This window comes from Nicotiana attenuata, unplaced genomic scaffold (genome assembly GCF_001879085.1).
Source record: "Nicotiana attenuata strain UT unplaced genomic scaffold, NIATTr2, whole genome shotgun sequence".
NCBI classification, from domain to species: domain Eukaryota; kingdom Viridiplantae; phylum Streptophyta; class Magnoliopsida; order Solanales; family Solanaceae; genus Nicotiana; species Nicotiana attenuata.
In genome coordinates, this window is record NW_017671397.1 from 46,058 (window position 1) to 56,662 (window position 10,605).

Sequence of the window (10,605 nt, forward strand, 5' to 3'; positions counted from 1 at the left end):
CTAATTAATTAAGGCCCTTTTAGAGATAATCCTTAATAGAGAACAATAGTTCCTTTAGGACGGCCTTTAAAATAATTTGAGGTGCGCCGCGCCAAATAAAATCACAAACTGCGTGGCCCTCTTTAATTACTTTATCTAAAATATTTAGAACTTGGGACGTCCCATTTAGCGAATTTTCATGGCCTCCCGCAAAGTTAATAACACGTTAGTCACTTTAGGCTCGTTCTTTAATAATTTTACCTCCCTAAACTCGGGTGCGCATTTTATGTGACCCAAATCCAAATCCCAAAACGTTGAATAAAATATGTCGAGGATCCGGGTGCATTTCATGTGACGTGATCCAAAAACATGTTTTTAAACGACGTTCAATTTCCTAAAAAATTAATTAAAAGCGGTAAATAATTTTAAAATTGCACTGTAGGATGGCATGTATTAAAAATCAGATTTTTAGCCAATTATAATAGTTTAAGCGACCGTGCTAGAACCACGGGATCCGGGGGTGCCTAACACCTTCCCTCGGGTCAACAGAATTCCTTATTTAGAATTTCTGGTTCGCAGACTCCATTCGGGAAGTCGAAATTTTCTCGATTTGGGATTCAAGATAAACCGGTGACTTGGGACACCAAAAGCCAATCCTTTCCCAAGTGGCGACTCTAAAAATAAATAAATAATCCCATTTCGAATAATGTCACTTTAAATGGAAAAACTCCTTTATACATTATCCCTCGGGGTAGGTGTGTAAAAAAGGAGGTGTGACAGCTCTGGCGACTCTGCTGGGGAAACGAACCCAGAATTTCGATTCAGGGTTCAAGAATTCGAGCTTAGTATAATTATTATATTTGGCTTTAGCTGATTTTTCTACATGTTCCATGCTATATGTGCTAAATGTTTTATCGCTTTGATATTTGTTGAAACTGTATATATAAACTGTCGCGAATCCCTTCCTCTTTATGAGTCTTCTACATCATGGAGAAGGGTGCACTTCGTGTAGCTTCTCTTCAGTTTAGAGTCTTTCCCAATTTAGAACGAGGTTTGGATAAGTTGCCAAGCCAGCGGAGCTTCTGTATCCCCGGTACGCTGCCTCCCCCTCGGCTCGAGTTGTCCGCTCGGGTAAGCCAAGTCTAGGCCAATAAACCTAGGGTTAAACCTAGAAGAACAAAAACTCATGTCGGATCCCTAGTAGGACATTTATTTGCATCATGTGCATTTGACTTAGGGGACTCAACACAGGGGTTGGGTCCGTCTAGGACAGGTGACCTGAATTGAAATGACCATCCTGATGCATCTTACGTGCTACTTGCGCATTTATTTGCTCGGCTTTGCATGTTGACCGACTTGTATATAATGAGTGAAAATTGTGAAAATAGCAGTGTTAGGACTAAGTGAGGGTGACCATTCGTTTTGAAAAAACCCAGTGCCCAAATAGTACCGAAATGCTGCCGGATTTTTGAGAAATAAAAAAAAAAAAAAAAAAAAAGAGAAAACTATTTGAAAAAATAGAAAGAAAATTGTTGTTCAAATTAGCTTTGATTTTGGCAAATCTTCCCGAACTACGCTGGTTTGATTCTCACCGGATGTGAGATACGTAGGCAACCCTCATCGGGTCCAACCTCCCTTTTGCAAAAATAGCCTAACAAATGTCAAAATTTTAATTGTCGTCCTGAATAAGTTGGGTGATGCCATTCTTGTTTTAAAATAAGCCGAATGTCCAAAAGGGGCGCCGGAAGGCTGTTTTTGCAAGAATAGCCACCTTGAGTCATTTTAAACGGTTGGCAGGCACAGCCTTAAAATCTCCCTCCCGGAAGTGCTGAAAGGCCGTATCTGCAAAACCGAGTCTTTGTTTTCTTAACTAAAATTTTGAAAAAATAGCCACTTTTCCTTTTAAGTCAAAATAAGTCATTAAATCACTTTAAATAAATGTGCAGGATGAGTCAAAATTCAAAAAATATTTTTCCTTTCGTGTTTAGAAAAAGAGAAATAAATGAAAATTCAAACAAAAATATTTCTTTTTACTTCTAAAATTCCCAAAGTTCCAATAAAAAGAAAAGGAATTTTTAGAAGTCTTTCTTTCAAAAAATAAAAAGAGAAATCAAAATCAAAATCAAAATAAAAAATATTTCCCTTTTTCTTTTAAAGCATTTCTTTCCAGAATTCCAAAAAAAGGAGAAGAGTTAGCTTATCTACCTTATTCGCAAGAACTACGCCTGGTCTGATTCATGCGGGGCCATGATACGTAGGCAATCTACGTAAGATTCGACCGTAATCCTAAGAAAAAGAGAAAAGAGAAATACGAGGGAAGTAAACAAAAGGGAAAACAAGAAAAAGAAACGCAAAGGAAGAAAATAAGGCATTGAGAGAAAAAACCATGGCCAAAGAAAAGGAAAAGCAGAAAATGAAAATAAAGAAAGAAGAGGGAAAAGAAAATGAGAGAAAACAAAACAAAAAGAGAAAGAAAAGCGAAGGGAACAAGAGAAAAGCCGGGATGACGCATGCAACCGTAGCAAACATGTAGATATTCATTTAACTGTATAGGTGCATCACACTCCAATGTGCGGTTCCCTATCCGTTATTTGTTTCAAACTAACCGTTGTTGCTATCACTTCCAGCTTAGCTTTAGAAACGGTGGTTGGTTTGTGGTAAGCTGGCATCACATCAATACTTCACCAGATCAAGAGGCAGCATAGAAATGTCTACAGATATGACTCTACCTGCAATTCCCATATCCGAAGACAGCCCCATCTCGGGGGTCCCGGCCTCTGAGTCCATTACAGCTGAAGAGAATCGGATATTGCGCTTGCGACTCATGGAAATGTGGGACGTCTGGAATAATGGAAAGGAACCTCCAAGCAACATCCCCGGATTCCCGAAGCTATTTCCTAGATCTGGAGGTGTTACTACTGTCCCCATTAGCCACCCAAACACTCCGTTGGGGCAACCTACTATAACTGCTCACTTCCTAGGAACACCTTCTAAGGTTCGCCCCTAAATGTTCCCATCTGGAACAACTCCCAACATCTTCACGGCTCCACATGCTCCGCAACAACACAACCATCACTACCGAAGCATGCTTTCGACCCCTCAGTTTTTACATTCCAAAATCCCGTCTTTCATGCTGACCCTCCTCATTATCATCAATATACTTACTCTCAGCCACCGCTATACGAGCTTACACCGGGGCAAGACAAAACCCCCAAAGCCCCAGAGCAAGATGAGATGGCGAAGAGAATGAGAAGCCTCGAACAGAGTTTAAAGAATATGCAAGGCTTGAGTGGGCAAAAGAGTGTCTCTTATACAGATTTGTGCATGTTCCCTCATGTACACTTGCCCTCGGGGTTTAAAACACCAAAGTTTGAAAAGTATGACGGGCACGGCGACCCCATTGATCACTTGAAGAAGTATTGCAATCAGTTACGTGGGGCCGGCGAAAAAGAAGAGTTGTTGATGGCCTATTTCGGAGAGAGCTTAGTAGGCATTGCCTCAGAATGGTACATGGACCAAGACGTCTCACGTTGGCACATTTGGGACGATCTTGCCAAAGACATTGTAGGGCAATTTCAATATACCATCGACATCGCACCAGACTGGAATTCTTTGGCAAATCTGAAGAAAAAGCCATCAGAGAGCTTCAGAGAATACGCTATTAAATGGTGCGAACAGGCATCATGGGTGAAACCTCACATGGACGAGGTAGAAATGGTCACTGTCTTCCTCCAGGCCCAAGAAGCAGATTACTTTCAGAGCATGATGTCGGCCATGGGAAAGCCTTTTGCAGAGGCAATTAAAATTGGCTAAATGGTAGAGAATGGTTTGAAAACGGGCAGGATTTTGAGTCAATCGGCCATCAGAGAAAACTCCCAAGCCATCCAAGGCGGGTCTGGAGGGATGGCCAAAGGTAAAAAGAAAGAAGAAACAGTTATGGCAGCATCAGGGGGAAGAAGATATCGGGCTCCGAGACCTGTGTTTTCCTGAAAGAACCCCTCAACACTACTATCCTCATTGTGATACGGCTTATGCTCCCCCACCTTATGTGGTCATGAATGCTCAACCTTTCGCCCGACCGCAGCCACAAGCCAACAGAAATCAACCTCCATTCCAAAGAAATCAGCCTCCCCACCAGAACCACTATAATCCCCGATCTCCGCAGAATAACTTCCGTCCTCGGGAACTACCCTGAGACCAAACTTTACCCCAATTGGTGAATCTTACTCTAGTCTATTCCCGAAACTTGTCCAAATGGGTCTACTGCAGCCAGTTCCTCAGAACAGACAAAACCCGGCATCGCTTGCCTACAGAGCTGGTGTCAGGTGTGCATACCATTCAGGGGCAGAGAGCCATCATACAAATGACTGTTGGACTCTGAAACAAGTGGTGGAGAACTTAATAGAGCAAGGGAAAATTGTGTTGAGGGATGAGGATGTCCCAAATGTGACCAATAATCCGCTGCCCGCTCACAACAACGGGCCAGTAATCGGGATGATCTATGAGGACATAGAATTCGATCCAGCCTTAAAAGCTATAATTGCTATTGCCGATGCAGAAAGAAAGCCCGAGGTGGCCCCGAAGCAAGAGAAAGGGGAAAAGAAGAGCAAAATCACCAAGACAGAACCAGAAAAGAAAGTTGATTTGAAAAAAGAAACACAAATGTACGTACCCAAGCAAGCCTATGTGGTGCGGGGGACAATCAAACCACCTCGGCTGAGTGAGCCAGTGGTTATTGGACGCGTACAACAGAAGCCTATGATGAACCCTGCTGCGGTACCATGGAATTATCATCAGACGGTGGTTACGTACAAGGTTAAAGAGATCTTGGGAGAGCTACTAGAAAACCCCCCCGTGCAGGAATATTCAAACATAGAGGAAGTAAACAATGCCACCAGAAGGCGTTTCCCGCTTAAGAATCCTGTGAATGCTGAGGAAGCCGAAGTGTTCTTTCAAAAAATGAAAATGGCCGATTATGAGGTGGTACATTGTATGACACTTTTGTCAAGCCTAAGTACAGTAAAAAGGAAGATGATGAGGTGTTCACGGCTGAAGAAAGTGAGGAAATACGTGGGGCAATGAGGAAAATGCTCTATGAAACCCACATGGTCCAGCAGGGAGAGGGCACTAGCACCGCTGAGGTGTTATACATGGGACCAAGCGCCAAGCTTCAAAACTGGAACGCTGCGCCATTCCCGATCAGGCGGGAGTCCCGGTAGACCCGTCCTGCTACTTTTTCTGCATCCCGAGTTATTCTAGGGTGTAACTCGAATGTTTCTTTTAGTTTCTTGTCTTTAAGTTCCCGAATGTGAACCCTGTTATCTTCAAAATTCCAAGAAATGAAATCAATATTTCATCGTTCATTTTTCTTTATCCTTTATGATTTTTCTATTTTTCTCCTTCATTTCTTCTCTTTAGTTCTAATAATGCAGCTTTAAATAACATGACATGCTGGCGGACTTCATACCTAGATCCCAAAACGTTGTCAGATGTCGAAATAATGAATCAAGAGTCCAAATGCAAAGAAGGTAACCTTCAGGAAATAAAACAAAGAATTGGAACAATTGAAGGAAAATTGGTTCGCGGTTTGGAAAGGTCCATACATTACAACAAAAGAGTGTGTTGTACTCAGGGTACATCCGAGCAGTTGTACCAACAAAGAATGGTTTGCGCTTACAACAAGAAGGTGCGTCCCAGGAATTTTGAAGTGGGACAACTCGTATTAAGACGCATTCTCCCTCAGGAAGCAAAAGGAAAATTCGCATCATTCGGAAAATATTGCCAAGAGGAGCATTGTATCTGGGAGACATCAAAGGAAATGATCCCGAAGCAGCAGTCAGTGCCGATGCCGTAAAAGGTACTATGTCTAGGCCTCTTGTGGTGTTGGTTTTTTGTGCAATTGAGATGACGAAGGCTTTTCTTCTCGCTATCCAAACACTATTAACCCTTCGTAAACCCATTTGAGCCGGTTACCCTTCTTTGGCTACCCTCTTTGAAACCCGGAAGTATTATCGAAAAACAAAAAAAAAAAGGGAAAAGAAAATATGATGAAAAAAAAGAAGAAAGAAAGAAAAGAAAAAGAAAATATGATGAAAGGAAAAAGAAAAGAAAAGAAAAAATAAAAACAAACAAAAACAAAAACAAAAACAAAAAAATGTTTTGCCTGAACTACGTTTGACTTGATTCCGAAAGGATACGTAGGCAGCCTTTCGCTGAGGTTCAGTCACACCAAAACAAAAATCCCAATTCCCCCCAAAAATTGAAACTGGGGCAGATGATATAATGGTTCGGCCATCAATCCGCCGAAATGGTTCCAAAGTTGTACTTCCGTCCAAAATTCTTTTTACCCAAAAAACCTTGTCCAAGTCCTTCTAATCAATTTGCAAAAGCGGGGGAAGTGAAAAACAACATTGTTGGAATCTGACACAATGCAAATTGAGAGAAATAAAATGAGAGAGTCTTATCGGTGAAAACCTTCGGGCACCATAAGGCGATGGTGAGTAGAGAAATTGAAAATGAGAGGGTCCGCTTAGTGAAAACTCACAAAGAGCACTATCGGGCGACGGTGAGAAGAGAAATGAGAGAGGTCGATTGGCGAAAACCCGCAAAGGGCGCTGTCGGCCGACAAGAAGACATCTCACCACTAAAAGAGTCCTGGCCAGGTTCCCTGGTTTTGAAATAAGGATCAATGGGTTCACGAGAAGCTGGAAAGTTTGTGTGGGTCGGGCATCCAGTCCAAGAAGCATGTCATGTTCATTCGAAGCCAGCATGCACCCCAGATAAGTCCTTCTTTTCCCCCGAAAGGGACGCTTCTCTTCAAACTCATATGCTTGCCTTTTTGCATACTTCTCTTTGAATCCCTTTCGGTTTAACACTGATTCCGAATTACTACAAAGAAAGGTGGCAGGATTGGTTCCATCGGGCTCCGCCTGGGAAAAGACGGAGAAAATGCCCAGCCTCAGCGAGTGCGTCAGGCCGATCCCGACTGACCATAGTTGTTGATGCTTTTGAAGCAAAGACATTGGAAAAGAAAGAAAATCAAAGGCAAGGACAGAATAAAGGGAAAAGGCCAGATCCCACACGGGCGAGTCATAATGAAACCCTGAGAGTTGAACTCGGTCGGTTTGAAAAGAGATTCACCCTCAAGGCCAACAAGAAGCAAACTTCTCAACGGAAATGGGGCCGGGATCAAGCGATTGGAATGATCAAGGCCACAAAACCAACCACCGTTTCAAATTAACAAATTGTTCTTCGTTGAAAACAGGTTTTATTCAGAGCAACCGTGCAAGAAGCAGGTGCAACCCAAAATAAATGAAATGCGCAAGCGCTGAAACAGCTTTGCAGCAGGAAAACGACCAAAAAGGAAGTTTCCCTCCCCAAATTCTTCATGCGTTTTGCTAAATAAAGAGGAAAACATATAAAGAGGAAAACAAAAGAAAAAAAAAGAAAGAAGAAAGGAAATAAAAATGAAAAGCCCAAAAGAAAAACAAATTATGGTAGCATAGGATCCCGTTCCTTAAATATCCCGGCCAAAAAACCGAGGATCTTCCCGGCCAGAAAACCGAGGAGCTTTTTCTTTCCAAATCCCGGCCAAAAAAACCGAGGATCTCCCGGCCAGAAAACCGATGGAGCTTTTTCTTTCCAAATCCCGGCCAAAAAACCGAGGATCTCCCGGCCAAAAAACCGAGGTGCCTTTTCTTTCCAAATCTTGGTCAAAAAACCGAGGATCTCCCGGCCAAAAAACCGAGGAGCTTTTTCTTTCCAAATCCCGGCCAAAAAAAAAAGGATCTCCCGGCCAAAAACCGAGGAGCTTTTTCTTTCCAAATCCCGGCCAAAAAAACCGAGGATCTCCCGGCCAAAAAACCTAGGAGCTTTTTCTTTCCAAATCCCGGCCAAAAAACCGAGGATCTCCCGGCCAAAAAACCGAGGAGCTTTTTTCTTTCCAAATACCGTCCAAAAATCGAGGATCTCCTGGCCAAAAACCGAGGAGCTTTTTCTTCCCAAATACCGGCCAAAAACCGAGGGTCTCCCTACACAATCCTGATTTGATTGCTTAGATATGTGTCACAACTAACTCATGAAATTTTCCTAGTGAAAACTGGGGCAGAAAATTTTGTTCGTTTGTTTTGGTATGTTACGCAGGTCAATCTCATGACATAGGGTGCGAGATGACTAATGGAATAAATTTCGATCCAGAATCAAGAAAAGAAGAAAAGAACAAAAAGGAATGAACTCAAATGTGAAGCAAGAAAGGGTGCAGATTGCTCAAAATCTGATTGAAGTCACAAGCTCCGCTGATCCTGTTTTGACCCAATGCTGCATGAAGAAGTAAACACCTATAACTTGCGAGCATCAAGATTCAGTTCGAAGTCCATAGCCAAATCAGGTAAGACTCAAGATCAAGTTTCAAGAGAATTATAGATAGGAATCTTGTAACTCATAGTTGACAGGCATAGCTAGCTTAGCATTGATTTTCCTTTTGGTGTAATAAGGAGGTCAGCAAGCAGTAGCAGCAGCAACAACAGTGAAATTCACAGCTCCTGGTAGTCCCAGCTACCAAACTTTCCCTAACTACACTGACCTGATTCATTTTTAGCCAAGGATATGTAGGCAACCTTTGAAGCAGGGTGCGGTCAAACTTTTCAAAATTGCTTCACACGGAATATTAAAACGGGAAAAAATCGCTCGTATTTGCTCACTTATCTTTGCCCGAAAACTCTTCATGTTTTCGAGCAAAGAGGGGCAGCTGTGAGCACGTGATTTTTGCCCTATATGAATTATTCCCAAAAATTCCGAACAAAATGATTTCTTTCATTATTTTTGCAATTTTGTGGATTTTATGACGTCTTATGTTAATTGTTTGCATTTCATTTGTGCATTTTAATGAGAAATATAAAAGAACACTTGGCATTTGTTTAGGCTTTAATTTCGTATTTCAGGATTAATTAGTAGTTAAGGAAAAAATAAAGAAAATAACAAAAATGGTCTTTTGCATTTTTAGTTTTAATTTGTCTTAATTTGTGGCGCCACNATGGTGAAGTCTAGAATAAGCTAAGTCCTTATGCTAGTATTTGAAACAGTCATGTCTTAGTCACATAAGCAATTAGGCAGAAGCATTTGAATTGAACAGACAGGACATATGAATTAAGCACAAACATATTTGATTACATGCTCATAGTTCAGAACAATTATAAAACTGACAAACAAATCAAACCTTAAACTAACTTATGAGAGGATCCTCGTTATTCTAAATGCCTTAGTCTTAAGTTAACAGTATTATCAAATTACCAGATAAAAGATATAATCATGCTAGGAATTGAAACAGGCTAGTCATACAAAGCGTAGAGAAGAAAATTGCAAAGGTTAGGGCATACCAATTGAGAGAAAGCAAGTAAAGGTGCAGTAATAGTTAAATTCCAAAGTAATATGGCCTTGGCTTTCAGCCGGCCAAACAATAACCACTTAGTGCAGAAAGAACATCAGGAGCAAGATGATGGGGAAGTAGAGGACGTATCCCGGCCTCACAACGACGCCCTGGTAATCTTAATCCTTTTAATTAAAGTTCATGTTAAACGTGTTTTACTGGACCCAGATAGCTCTGCGAACATAATCAGTTCGAGGGTCATGAAATAACTCGGCATGCAAGATCAGATGAACAAAATGATTTCTTTCATTATTTTTGCAATTTTGTGGATTTTATGACGTCTTATGTTAATTGTTTGCATTTCATTTGTGCATTTTAATGAGAAATATAAAAGAACACTTGGCATTTGTTTAGGCTTTAATTTCGTATTTCAGGATTAATTAGTAGTTAAGGAAAAAATAAAGAAAATAACAAAAATGGTCTTTTGCATTTTTAGTTTTAATTTGTCTTAATTTGTGGCGCCACTTTGGGTTTTGAGTTTTAATTCAGCATTTAATAAATCAGGAAAAAATAATATAAAATACAAAATGAAAACAAAAGAAAGAAAAGAAAACAAAAGAAAGAAAAGAAAACAAAAGAAAGAAAAGAAAACAAAGATAAAAAGAATTAAAAGGTTTTTGACTTTGGGCCATGCACAAAATCGGACCAAAAGATCGCCCCATGCCCAGGCCCAATCTAGTCCCTAACCCGGCCTGCCCCAATGGACTCAAAACGATGCCGTTTTGGCGTCAAGCAATCCCATCCGTCGAGGTTGATCAAATCAACAGCTCAGAACGGGTTAGTCACTAATATTTAACTGTCCTAATCGACCCCCATACCCCGCCTCATCCCCCTCACTCACCCCTCATCAGAAACCCTAACGACGCTGCCCTCCCCACCGTCGTTAATGGCGGCGCCGGCGTTTAAACCCCACCACATGAACACCATAGACTCGCCTCAACCCCCTCATCCCAAATACCCAAGCCATTTCCTTCAAACACTGACCGAACTCTTCGAATCTTAAGTCGAAGTTTTCCGGCCAAAAACTCAACTTTCTCCGTTCACCATTAAATTAACACCGTAGAACCGCCTTGACCTCCTCTATCAAACCCCCCAAGCCCCGTCACTCGAACATGGCCAGAACTGCTCGAATATTGAATTGAAAATTTTCGGCCAAAACCCTAATTTCTCCAAACTACTCCAAATTGATACCGCATGGTCCC